Here is a 14,438-nt window from a genome sequence, read left to right as displayed (position 1 = left end):
GGAACTGTGTTTGTGGCGGATCTTTATGTAATGTAAGAGGTTTCGGCAGAGGTAGTTAGAATTTGGTGGGCTGGTTGTTTTAGATCTGTCAATAGCTTTTGATATAATTAATTTTGAGATTTTGCTGCATCTGTGAGGACACTAGGGGGTGGTGGTGGATGAAGTTGCTCTTGATTGGTTCTATGCTGGGTGTGACCAACTGTGTATATAAGTCTAGTAATTGCCTCTGAGAAACTAAGGGTAGAAAGTCTGAGGGGGAGATATTTGGCCATTGTTTCAGAAGTGATATCAACATGTTGATGTTGAAGTTTCCCAGGACAAGAAGTTTTTGGAACTTTATCACCATGTCAGACAACATCTCTGGCAGCTTCTCTAGGATGCCTTTCCTTTTTGGAGAGCTATAGATTAACAGGATAGATGTGGACTTGTCTCTGTGTTTACAAAGTAGTTACGTGATGGCATCTCTTGTACATGTGGCTGGACTGGAATCTGATGGTACCTCCCCTTCCATCATTTTTTTCTGTGGATCTAGGTCTGTAGCATAATGAGTAGGGGGCAATTGATGCTAACAGTGTACCTGCAATGTCATCCAGACTGGTTGCATGCTGGTGGCCAGGGTGCAAGTCTCTTTTGTTATGAGGTCATAGACAATAAAGGACATTGTGACCCCATTGTGAAGTCAAGTTGTTGTTGTTTTTTCTGTTGTAAGCTTATGTACAGTGGCTATTGCATGATTAGCTGCAGCTGCCCATTGAGCTATGTTCTAGTTGCTGGTTTGTATTTCCTGTGGGTGTTTCTTCTGGGAGAGGGGAAGAGGAATTTTGAGTTTTAAATGTTGTTACTGACAGTCAGCAAAAAGATCTGGGGATACACTAGATGCTGAGGTTAAGACAAGAGTGTTCAACACCACTGGGCACAGTGCTGTGGCAAGGGGCAAAGCTGGTGAAGCTTCACTCCAGAGTACTGGAAAGTGTGGTAAGCACACAGTTGCTTGACTATTATTTAAATTTTAAGAGGCAGAAAAATGTTTGGATGTTTATTGGCAGGGCCATCCTTAGGTGGGTGTGGGGCCTGGGACATAGGCGCCGAGTTTCTAATCTGCTGGGGGGGTGCTTCCACCCGGCTTTGCTCAGGCCCCACCCTCACTTCACCCCTTTCCCCAAGGCTCCAACCTGCCCTGCTTCTTCCCATTCCTGCCCCACCCCACCTCTTCCCACCTCTTCCCCATCCAGTTCTGCCCTCTCCCCTCGAGCATGCTGCACCCTCACTCCTCTCCTCTCCCCCCCCAGCACCTCCTAATGCCACGAAACATCTGATCCTCTTGGAGGGAAAGGGAGGCGCTGATCGGTGGGATCCACCAGCAGGCAGGAGGAGCTGGGGGCAGGGAGAGGTTCTGGTATGGGGGGGTTCCTGCCTGCCTGCCTGCTGCTCACCTCCCTGTTTGCCTCCTCATCCCACTTGCCCTTCCGCCTCATCTTGCCAACCGCCTCCTGTGGAACCCCCCAAAGCATGGGGTCTGGGGCTGTATCACTGTATTAAGGTGACAAAATACAGGGTTAATTGCTTAAAAGAAATATGAATAAACAGCCTTATTCAAAAACAATACAAATCAAAGCACTCCAGCACTTATATTCATGCAAATACCAAAGAAAAGAAACCATATAACTTACTATCTCATCTCTTTGTCCTTACACTTAGAAACAGAAGATTAGAAAGCAGAAACTACTTCTCCAAAGCTCAGAGAAAGCAGGCAGACAGACAACAAAGACCCAGACACAAACTTCCCTCCACCCAAAGTTGAAAAAATCCGGTTTCCTGATTGGTCCTCTGGTCAGGTGCTTCAGGTGAAAGAGACATTAACCCTTAGCTATCTGTTTATGACACGCCCCCCAAATTGCAGACAGTGGGGAAGCTCACTGGCGGCGATTTCCTTCTAGAACTTTAAAATAAACAGATTACTACAACACATGCACCTTTACAAATACTACTAAGTATATAACTAACAGACTTCTACATTTTAAGAACACTTTTTAACTATTGAATTCTGGGAAACTCTCACGGGAGAGTGCATCAGCAACTTTGTTAGAAGCTCCTGTGATGTGTTGAATTTCAAAATCAAAATCTTGGAGAGCTAAACTCCAACGAAGAAGTTTCTTGTTGTTCCCCTTGGCAGTATGAAGCCACTTTAGTGCAGCATGGTCAGTTTGTAGTTGGAACCGCCGTCCCCAAACATATGGGCGTAGCTTTTCCAGGGCGTACACAATGGCATAGCATTCCTTTTCACTGACTGACCAGTGACTTTCCCTCTCAGACAGTTTCTTGCTGAGAAACACGACAGGATGGAAGTTGTGATCTGTTGCTTCCTGCATGAGCACTGCTCCTATACCACGCTCAGATGCATCTGTGGTTACTAGGAATGGTTTGTCAAAATCCGGGGCCCTGAGCACAGGGTCAGACATGAGCATCGCCTTAAGCTGGGTAAAGGCCTTTTGACACTCATCAGTCCACTTAACGGCATTTGGCTGGGTCTTTTTGGTCAGGTCGGTCAATGGGGCAGCGATTTGGCTGTAGTGTGGTACAAATCACCTGTAGTATCCGGCCAAGCCTAAGAAGGATTGGACCTGCTTCTTGGACCGTGGGACAGGCCACTTTTGGATAGCATCCACCTTGGCCTGTAGGGGGTTTATGGTTCCTCGACCCACCTGGTGCCCCAGGTAAGTCACTCTGTTTTGGCCTATTTGACACTTTTTGGCCTTAACAGTTAGTCCAGCCTGCCTGATGCGCTCAAAGACCTTTTCCAGGTGTAGTAGGTGTTCGGGCCAGGAGTCTGAAAAAATGGCCACATCATCGAGGTAGGCAACTGCAAATTCTCCCATTCCAGCTAGTAGACCATCTACCAGCCTCTGGAAGGTGGCGGGTGCATTTCGAAGGCCGAAAGGAAGGACATTGAATTCATACACCCCCGCATGGGTGACGAATGCTGACCTCTCCTTGGCAGGTTCATCTAGCGGTACTTGCCAGTACCCCTTGGTTAAGTCTATTGTAGAGATGAACTGGGCACATCCCAACTTCTCCAATAGCTCATCGGTACGTGGCATTGGATAGTTGTCCGGACGAGTTACAGCATTTAGCTTATGGTAGTCCACGCAAAAGCGTATTTCCCCATCTGGTTTGGGTACCAGAACCACTGGAGATGCCCATGCACTGGTAGATGGGCGGATTATGCCCATCTGTAGCATGTTCTGGATCTCCCGTTCTATAGCAGCTTGGGCATGAGGAGACACCCGGTAGGGTGGGGTTCTGATTGGGTGAGCATTACCTGTGTCAATGGAGTGGTATGCCCGTTCAGTCCGTCCTGGGGTGGCTGAGAACAATGGGGCGAAGCTAGTGCACAGCTCCTTGATTTGTCGCCGCTGCAGATGTTCCAGGGTGGTTGAGAGGTTCACCTCTTCCACGCCACCGTCTTTTTTCCCGTTGTAGTAGACACCGTCAGGCCACTCAGCATCATCTCCCTGGACTGTAAACTGACAAACCTGTAAGTCTCTGGAATAGAAAGGCTTGAGAGAATTAACATGGTACACTTTAGGCTTTAGTGAGGAATTGGGAAATGCTATGAGGTAGTTTACAGTTCCCAGGCGCTCTTGGACCGTGAATGGCCCTTCCCATGATGCTTCCATCTTATGGGCCTGTTGCGCCTTCAAGACCATAACCTGGTCTCCTACCTTGAAGGAACGTTCTCTGGCATGTCTGTCATACCAGGCCTTTTGCTCTTCTTGAGCATCCTTTAGGTTCTCTCTAGCAAGGGCTAAAGAGTGTCGGAGGGTGCTTTGTAGGTTGCTTACAAAGTCCAGAATGTTAGTTCCTGGAGAAGGCGTAAACCCCTCCCATTGCTGCTTCACCAACTGTAATGGTCCCTTAACCTCGTGACCATACACAAGTTCAAATGGTGAAAACCCTAAACTGGGATGTGATACAGCCCTGTAGGCAAACAGCAACTGCTGCAACACTAGGTCCCAATTATTGGAGAATTCGTTGATGAATTTTCGTATCATGGCCCCCAAAGTTCCATTAAACCTTTCCATCAGGCCATTGGTTTGATGGTGGTACGGGGTGGCAACCAAGTGATTCACCCCATGAGTTTCCCACAGTTTTTCCATGGTCCCTGCCAGGAAATTAGACCCTGAATCTGCAAGGATGTCGGAGGGCCAACCTACCCTGGCAAAGATGTCTGTTAGGGCCAGGCACACAGTGTTAGCCCTGGTGTTGCCTAGAGCTACTGCTTCCGGCCATCGGGTAGCAAAGTCCACTAAAGTTAGTACGTACTGCTTTTCTCTGGGTGTCTTTTATGGGAAAGGACCCAGAATATCCACAGCTACTCGCTGAAATGGGACCTCAATTATGGGGAGTGGCTGGAGAGGGGCCTTGACCTGGTCTTGAGGCTTTCCCACTCTTTGGCATACCTTACAAGACCGGACATAGTGGGCAACGTCCTTGCCCATCCCCTCCCAGTGGAAGGACTTCCCCAACCGGTCCTTGGTTCTGTTCACCCCAGCATGGCCACTGGGATGATTATGGGCTAAGCTTAAGAGCTTCCCCCGGTACTTCGTTGGAACCACCAACTGTTTTTGCGGCTGCCATTCTTCCCGGTGTCCACCAGAAAGAATTTCCTTGTATAAAAGTCCTTGGTCTATAACAAACCGGGATCGATTAGAAGAGCTGAGAGGCGGTGGGGTGCTCCGTGCCGCCGCCCAAGCTTTCTGAAGGCTGTCATCTGCTTCCTGCTCAGTCTGGAACTGTTCCCTTGAGGCTGGGGTCACCAGTTCTTCCTCAGACTGTGGACTTGGGCTTGGTCCCTCTGGAAGCAATGTAGGTGATGGGGTTGTTTCCGTTGCTGGTGAACCGCTCTCCGCTGGTGCACCTGAGGTTATTTCAGACTCTGGCTGAGCCTTTTGGGCATGGCCGTCTGTTGCTTTTGCCAGTTTTGGCTCGCTGGCGCCCTCTGGCTTTGAGTTTGAAGATGTGGTTGCACTTGCTGGTGCTGGTTGCTGTTCCAGTTCCGGGTCTGGGACTGGAGGTGCTGTGGCTGTTTCAGTGGTTGGCATGGAATCCGGGTCCACTACCTCTGTCTGGGTCTCTGGTAACCCAGACGGGGTGTCTGTGCACGGTTCAGGAACAGGAATGGGTCTGGAAGCTTGCCTGGTTTGGCTACGTGTAACCATTCCCACTCTCTTGGCCCGCCTCACCTGGTTGGCCAAGTCTTCCCCCAGTAGCATGGGGATAGGATAATTGTCATAGACTGCAAAAGTCCACATTCCTGACCAGCCTTTGTACTGGACAGGCAGTTGAGCTGTAGGCAAGTCTACAGCTTGTGACATGAAGGGGTAAATTGTCACTTGGGCCTTTGGGTTGATGAATTTGGGGTCAACGAAGGATTGGTGGATAGCTGACACTTGTGCCCCCGTGTCTCTCCACGCAGTAACCTTCTTTCCGCCCACTCTCAAATTTTCCCTTCGCTCCAAGGGTATTTGAGAGGCATCCGGGCCTGGGGATCTTTGGTGTGATGGTGGTGTAATGAATTGCACTCGCATGGTGTTCTTTGGACAGTTGGCCTTGATATGTCCCAGTTCATTACACTTAAAGCATCTTCCATCTGATGGGTTACTGGGCCGAGGTGAGTTACTGGAGACTGGTGAGGTGGAAGAGTAGGGTGTCTGTGGCTTTACTTGGGTTGTATGTGGGGTCTTTGGCTGTCCTCGGTTGTAGGGTTTATGGTCGGTGTGCCCCCTGGGGTATTCGTTCCCCCTGACAGTAGCTTTCTTGCTTTCTGCCACTTCCATCCATTTGGCTCCAATCTCCCCCGCCTCAGCGAGATCTTTGGGTTTTCCATCTTGTATGTACCGTGTGATGTCTTCAGGAACACCATCCAAGAACTGCTCCATTTGTATGAGGAGGTGCAGTTCTTCCAAGGTTTGAATGTTGTGTCCTGTTATCCAGGCCTCATAGTTTTTTGCAACGTAGTAGGCGTGTTTGGGAAATGACACATCTGGTTTCCACTTTTGGGTTCTGAAGCGCCGACGGGCATGATCTGGGGTTATTCCCATTCTGTATCTGGCCTTGGTTTGAAAAAGTTTATAGTCATTCATTTGCTTCTTAGGCATTTCAGCTGCCACCTCTGCTAAAGGTCCACTGAGCTGTGACCTTAATTCTACCATGTACTGGTCTTCGGGGATGCTGTACCCAAGACAGGCTCTTTCAAAATTTTCCAAGAAGGCCTCGGTGTCATCCCCTGCCTTGTAGGTGGGAAATTTCCTGTGCTGTGGAGCAATAATTGGCGCCGGGTTGTTAGGGTTGGCTGGCACATGCAGCCCAGCTTTTGCCAAGTCCAGTTCATGTTTTCTCTGTTTTTCCTTCTCTTCATTTTCTTTTTGTTGTTTTTCCATTTCTTTTTGTTGTTTTTCCATGTCTCGGCGGTGGTCCGCCTCTTTGGCTGCCTGTTCTCTTTGGTAGGCTGCCTCTCTCTGTCTCTCTCTTATTTCCATCTCTGTTTGTTTTATTGCCAGTTGTTGCCTGTGTTCAGCTTCTCTGACTTGTTCTTCGGCCTCAATTTTTGCCTTAGAAGTCATGGTTCCGGTTTTCTTGTGTTGGGGTGCCCTCCGGTGGTTATATTCTGAACTGCAGGCTCTGTTGCCTCCTGGAGTCTGCCTAGCAACAGAGCCTTTAGCTAATCTTCAATGTTAAGTAAACCTGAAAAACCACTTTATTTGCATGTATATAGTGCTGGTAATGACTCTCAATGGGAGTGCTATTGTGTGACAAAAGACTCTTAATAGCACCTTAATGGTTTCTTGCTTAAGATGCAAGCCACAAACTGCCAGAGAGAGCAGAAAAAAAAATTCTCTTTGGCTCCCTTTTAAAACCAACTGTTTCTCTCTGCTAAAAAGCCCTTAGCAGAGAAAAGAAAAATATAATATTCCTACTGGCTTCTGGATTCTGTCTATCATCCCACCGCTGCTACTCATATCATAAACCTTATCCCAGATTTGGATCTTAGCGTCCAAAATATGGGGGTTAGCATGAAAACCTCCAAGCTTAGTTACCAGCTTGGACCTGGTACTTGCTGCCACCACCCAAAAAATTAGAGTGTTTTGGGGCACTCTGGTCCCCCTGAAAACCCTTTCCTGGGGACCCCAAGACCCAAATCCCTTGAGTCTCACAACAAAGGGAAATAATCCTTTTTCCCTTCCCCCCTCCAGGTGCTCCTGGAGAGATACACAGACACAAGCTCTGGGAATCCAAACAGAGTGACTCCCCCTCTCCGTTCCCAGTCCTGGAAACAAAAGCACTTTCCTCTTCACCCAGAGGGAATGCAAAATCAGGCTAGCAAATTCAACACACACAGATCTCCCCCTGATTTCTTCCTCCCACCAATTCCCTGGTGAGTACAGACTCAATTTCCCTGAAATTTCCCAGTAACGAAAACTTCAACAGGTTTTAAAAAGAAAGCTTTACATAAAAAAGAAAGAAAAATACATACAAATGGTCTCTCTGTATTAAGGTGACAAAATACAGGGTTAATTGCTTAAAAGAAATATGAATAAACAGCCTTATTCAAAAACAATACAAATCAAAGCACTCCAGCACTTATATTCATGCAAATACCAAAGAAAAGAAACCATATAACTTACTATCTCATCTCTTTGTCCTTACACTTAGAAACAGAAGATTAGAAAGCAGAAACTACTTCTCCAAAGCTCAGAGAAAGCAGGCAGACAGACAACAAAGACCCAGACACAAACTTCCCTCCACCCAAAGTTGAAAAAATCCGGTTTCCTGATTGGTCCTCTGGTCAGGTGCTTCAGGTGAAAGAGAAATTAACCCTTAGCTATCTGTTTATGACAGGCTGTCCCCTCAATTCGACATACCCTAGGGACAGCTCTATTTATTGGTACTGTAAAATGCAAATATTATAAATAAAAGTTAGTGATTTTGTATCTGAGAGGCAGAGTAAATAGCCCATATTTTGAAAATGATCCCAGTACACTTTTATTACAGATTATTGTTCTTTTTGTCCTTTTTCCTGCCAAAATATGAATTCACTTAACATGGTAGAGACTCTATTGAGCTGTTGTAGTCTGTCTGAATACATATTAATTTAGGTGTCCCTGGCCTGATGTCATCAGTATTCCAAATCATTATAAACAGATGGAAGGTGTCAAGCCCAATACTAAATCCAACATCTTCCACTTCCTTGATCCACTCTCTTTTACTGTACCCTTGGCCGCCATTTCTTTATCCATTTCATATTAACTTACTTGTTAACTTTATCTATTCTTCAAAGTGAATTTTTGAAATTTTTGAAATTCATGTCCCCTGCTCTCCCTCTGGTTGCTCCTCTGTACTTTCTCCTTCAGAAATTGTACCAAATTTGTAAAGATTTGCTCTTTATGAAACCATATGGATTAATTTGTGTTTCTTTATATTTCTGTATGCTTTGTGGTCTCATACTTCAATGTTGCTAGGATCATTGTTGCCACTCAGGTTAGAATTATTCATCTCTGATTTCCTGGCTCTTCGCAATTCTTTTGCTAAAAGCTGGAGTTATATTCAATACTTTTGTGTCCATCAAACTGTTCTTGTGCTGTCTGTGCAAAATCACTATTATTGGGCCAATATGTATTTGGGTTTCTTTCTAGGGTCTATGGTGCAAACAAGTTAGCCCTACAACTTTATCTAGCTTTGGTGACTTCACTGTACAGAGGTTGTTTTTTTTTGTTATTGATAACAACGCCCTATTTTTGTATTACCCACCCCTGGAAAATGTGTTTACATTTCTGGCATTTTTACTTTTTCTTTTCTCTGTGAATAGCCAACAGAAGATAGCATTTACATTTTCAGCAATATGCAGCTGATTTGTTATTAAGTCCTCTCCTGTACTGATTTGGTTAGTGACTCAGTGGTTAATTCCTTTTTGATCTTTTCCTCCTTAAATATTTTGAGATCCTTTTATCCTTTCTTCATTTTATGGGCAATCCTTCTCTCTTTGTCAATTCTGGCTGCATTAATCAGGGTTTTATTTTTACACCCTTTCAGCTTCAGTTCATAATCTTCTTTATCCTCTTTAGAGTTTGTGTTCTTATACATGTCATGTACCTTGTTTTTCTTGAAAGCTTTTCTCACATTCTTAGTCATCAACATCAGTCTTATCCCTCTTCATTTATTATTACAGTATTGCTGATTATGCACACCATGTGATGTGGCATGCTTAGTAAACATAGCGTCGGCAAGCTGAACAGTAATGGCTTACATTTTCTGACAGCAGGTGTCAAGCACCAATTAATTATCCAAAATGCTATCTTTTGGCTCCCTTGCAAATAAAAAATGACCTGGATGCACCCTCACTCACATCATTGGCATCTGATTGGCTATGTGTTGGTCCGACAGCAGGACCTATGAGATGTGTGCATAACTCGCATATTATGCAGAGCTGATTGCTGGACTGACCATTGTCTTGTTTGATCAAAGCTTTCTCTTTTTATTAGGCCAAAAATGCATAAAAACCAGTCAGTTAAGCATCTAAATGTTGCCCAGCTGAAAGATCCATCAACTGCTGAACAGTCCTCAACACAGCTAACTACCATTTTGGAAATTTTTCCAATGAGTAGTGATGAAGTATCTGCTGAATGGATATCCCTGTCTGACAGAATCTACACTACCATTGTGGACTGTGTTGGATATACAAAATGCTGTCATGCAGACTGGTTCATTGATAACGATCCTAAAATATCACATCATCTTGATGCCAGATGACAAGTGAATGACGTGCTCTTAACTGACCCATTCTCTGAGTAGAGAAAAAACAGATATAGAGTGGCTTGCAGCACTCTCCAACACAAAGTCCACCAAATGCAAAATACATGGTTTAACCACAAAGCGGATGAATTGCAGATCCTTGCTGTAAAACATGACTCCAAAGACTTCTCTGATGCAGTCAAAGCTATGCATGGCCCTATTCAGTCTGCCTGGATATCAATAATAAGTGCTGATGGTGAATTTCTCATTGCAGATTGCACTGTCATCCACCAATTGTGGTGTGAACACTTAGTGAATTACTTAATCATCTATCTACTATCTCTGATGAGTCACTGGATAATGTTAGCAAACTGCCTACATCTAACGCGCTTGCCGATCCACCCACATGAGCTGAGGTGCTGAAGTCTGTCCAAGCAACGAAAAATAACAAATCTGGTCCCAATGCCATTCCAGATGAAGTTTTCAGACAGAGGAAATCTTCTCATTGGCATGATTTTGGAATTCTTCTCACATGCCTGGCTTCAAAAAATCATACTGCGACAACTGAGAGATGCCACCATTGTCACTCTCTATAAGCACAAAGACGTAAAAAGCAATGATGATAACTACAACAGCATCTCCTTGCTCTCAGTGGCTGGTAAGTTTCTTGCATGGATCCTCTTGAACAGGTTCCTGGCCCAAGTTATGAACAAAGTTCTATCTGAGTCAAAGTGCAGCTTTTGTGCTCAGTGGAGCACTGTTGACATGATTTTCATTATCCAACAATAACAAGAAAATGTCAAAAACAGCATCAACCTTTGTACATCTTGTTTCTTGATCTAACCAAAGCTTTGAACACAGTCAACTGCACTGCCCTCTGGAAATTGCTTGCTAAATTTGGATGTTCAGACAAATTTATTAACATTTTTTGGCAATTCCACAAAGGCATGATTGGAAGAGTTAGTGTTGATGGTGATTTAACAGATCAATTTCCAGGCACAAATGGGGTGAAGCAAAGATGTGTCCTTGCTCCTGGCCTTTTTGGTTTATTCTTCACTGTGCTTGAGGAAGCCCTCCCTGGCTCTTCAAATGGCATCTTTATATGCTTTCACACTGGCAAGCTCTTTAATCTCTCTTGTCTATGTCCAAATATCAAGGTGATCAAAGCATTGATCCAGGGGAGCTGTTCTATGCCAATGATTGCACCTTGGTGGCACACTCTGAAGCACAAACTGCTTTGCTGTGGTGGCTTCTAACTTTAGCCTTACCGTTGGCAGAACAAAATCTAAGGCTATGTATCAGCCAGCTCCTCAACAACTTTACCAAAATCCATCAAAAAGTTTGGAAGGTACCATGCTCCAACCCATCAACAGTTGACTTATCTCAACAGTGTGTTAAATAATGAAGTGACTATTGATCACGAAGTGGATGGGCAAATTAAGAAAGCCAGCCCTGCAGATGGTCACCTTTATCACCAAATCTGGAAGCAACATTGAATCTGTCTATAGATAAAAATCAAAGTGTATAATGCTGTTGCTCTCACAACATTGATTTACAGTTGTGAAACATGGGCCTGTTGTCAATGCCACATTAAATAGCTTGACAGTTTCCATTTGTGATACCTATAATGACTGGTGGGCATCAAATGGCTCGACCAGGTGTTCAACCTGGAAGTTTTGGCAAGAGCTGATTTAGTTTGTATCAAGGGTCATTTGATTTGCACCCAACTGAGATGGACTGGTCGTGTAATTCATATGCCTGAGACTTGTCTAGTAAAATAAATTCTATAATCTGAAATAAGCTCTGGTAACCATAAGTGTGGAAGGCAAATGAAACGCTTCAAAGATGCTCTGAAACAAAATCTGCACAAGACAAATATTTCTGATTCGATCTTTGAGCAACTGGCGACTGATCACATCGTGTAGCATTATACCAGAAGGGTGAGTGGGTGTCCTCGACTTTGAGGAGGGCTGCGCTGTGCATCTGGAAGCACAGCACAGACATGGAAACAATGTGCAGCTCAGTTAACACAACTAGGCAAATGGCTCTGTGGTCAGTGTGGTAAATGTTGTACTTCCCAAATTGGTCTGTGGAGCAATGCAAAGACCCAGTAGTACAAACTGTGATTAACCACATCATCCTCAAAATGTTGGGGTGAGCAGTATTAGTATTGCTGATCTCTCTCTCTCCTCTCCTCTTTCTCCCTGACCCCAACTCTTTTTTTTTGTTCACTTCTTTGCATCAGTTGTGGCTGGATTGCAAGAAGTACACAAATCACTCGCTGAAGTCAATGATATTGAAATGTCTGCCTATTTAGGGGAAGCATCAATGATTAGCTTCAGTGATTCTGAGTCAGCCTTTGCCCCTAAGCCATTGCTGCATTGTAGGCTATTCGAGCAGTGGAGGAGGTGGTGCCATTGATGCAGTAGGCAGAGACTGGATAGATTTAAATTTTGATTGAGAAGAGGCAAAGCCAGATCTGAACAGTATGCTTCAGGAGAGGAAGGAAGATACTTAAGAAAATATTAAACAATTGCATTTTCCTGATGGTGATTTGCTACATTTTTAGAAACCCAAAAGAAAGACCTTTGGGAGCAGAACCCACTGTCCAGCACCTGGCCATTTAGTAGCATATTTTATCAAATCAGCCTGCCTTGCTTGCACACACATACGAGAGCTGGTCTTATGATAGGTTTCTGTGTATCAGGAGATGTGATAAAACCTATCATCTCTACCACCTGCTCACCTGCAAGACAGCAAATGCTGTAGCCCAAAGTCTTTGCTTTTGGACATAATCCTACAAGTATTGCTTCTAAAGATGCATAACAATGAAGTGGAATATCTGAAGATAGAACTAGATGTTATCAAAGGCTATAAAAATGGGCAACATTTTACATGTGTTTGTGAGGTTGGTAAAACATGTAAAACTTCCTGATATTCCATGGGAACACCAAAAAGCCTGTCTGTCTATCTGTGTAATGCTCATTTAGCCCCAATTACCATGGTACCTAAGCACTTTTCCCATGTATTTATGTTATAAAAAATGGATTCATAAAGCTTCCTTTTCAAAATTCCCATTATACTTGTTGTCTGCATGGTTCTAAAGCATCAGGAGGGACAACATCTGGTTAACACCCACCTTCCACCTTCCCTTAGATGCTCCAGGTAACAGCAGTAAAAGTTGGGATCCTGCACTCTTTTTTGTCAGTAAAAAGTCTCACTGAAATCAATTGATGTTTTCTTTGAGTAAGAACTGGAGGATCAGGCCCCAAAGTTGTGATTGTGTTAGTTAATACTGCTGCTGCAGATGTCCGTGTCTCTTCATCTTTAATGTCACTCTGATCTCTCACATTGCCATTCTCTTCCTCCTTTCCACAGCCAAAAACAAAAAAAGAAAAATAATGAACTGAATTACATATCCAAACTTGAATTAGTCAGCAAAGAGCCTGCATCCTCTGGTCTGGCTGACACCTGTTAAGTATAGGACCAGACATATGTGAGTAAAGGTAGTTTTAAGCTTACTTTACTCCCCACTGATCCTTGTGCTGGATGGGGACTATTCCCTAGCATAAGTTAGAACAGTTTCATGCATGCTTTAATTTATGCCTGGACCTGGCTGCCCATGATCCTAAGCAATTGCTATGGGAGCCAGGAATCACTGTTGCATAGGGATGACCTGACCACTCCCTCTTTCCCTTGGGAGTATCCCTTGCACTGAGGGCTAAACCAGCTTTGAGGCTGCATTGTGCTACCAGAGCAGCACAAAACAGTCATAGTCAGGGCCAAGTTCTGTCCAAAGGTTTTTACTAATGGCACTAGCAGTGGAAGGAACCTCTCGGCTTTTTTGAGGCCTTGAATTTGTCCCATTTTGTCATCCGATCAGTGTATTTGAGTTGATGGGAGCTTCTAAAGTGCAGCATCTAAAGTACAGCTGTAACACACTCTCTTTGGTCTGCTCTAGGATAGGACCAAATAGTTCTAACTAAAATAAGTGTTTTAGAAGTATATACTGGCTGGACACCAGTGTTGCTCCTCAGTAAGATATATCTAAGTTGACTCATTTCTCTTCAGTTGTTGTTATTTTTACTATATAGTACAATGTGCTCTAATTTTGCAGAACTTCTGTACCCACACTGAAATCAATTAATCTGAATTGAACTTTTAAACAAAACTAAATTATTGGTTTGTTTAGTATTCATTATATTCAATATGAGACTAGAAGAAGCTAGTGGTTTCTCTTTAGAGTTAAGATATGCAAATAAATAAGCTCCACTGGGGTTTTAGTATAGGATAAAGACAGAGAACATAGAAAAATGTTGAGATCATGTACTATATCATAGTCTGATTTTTTTAAACTATATTTATATGGAACAGAAAACACAGATTATGGCTTTGTATTTTATATGGCTTCAGCATCTGGTCTCTTGCTATAATTCACGTATTTTCATAGCCATAATCTTATTTGATGATGCAGACCTTTTTGATGCTGAAATGGAAAAATCTTGCCAAGTTTACTGAGAGTTATTTTGAAGAATAATCCCTTTAGTTGTTGACAGTAAGAAAAGACCTCCGCAAAAATGCAGCATGCATATTAAATGAGTGAAGATATTAATGTCCAATGTTTTTCGTGGCCAGGTCTCTACACAAAG

The sequence above is a fragment of the Gopherus flavomarginatus genome, chromosome 6 (assembly GCF_025201925.1).
Source record: "Gopherus flavomarginatus isolate rGopFla2 chromosome 6, rGopFla2.mat.asm, whole genome shotgun sequence".
In the NCBI taxonomy this organism is placed as follows: Eukaryota; Metazoa; Chordata; order Testudines; family Testudinidae; genus Gopherus; species Gopherus flavomarginatus.
The sequence above is the reverse complement of the archived record's forward strand: the minus strand, read 5'-3'. Positions refer to the sequence as shown.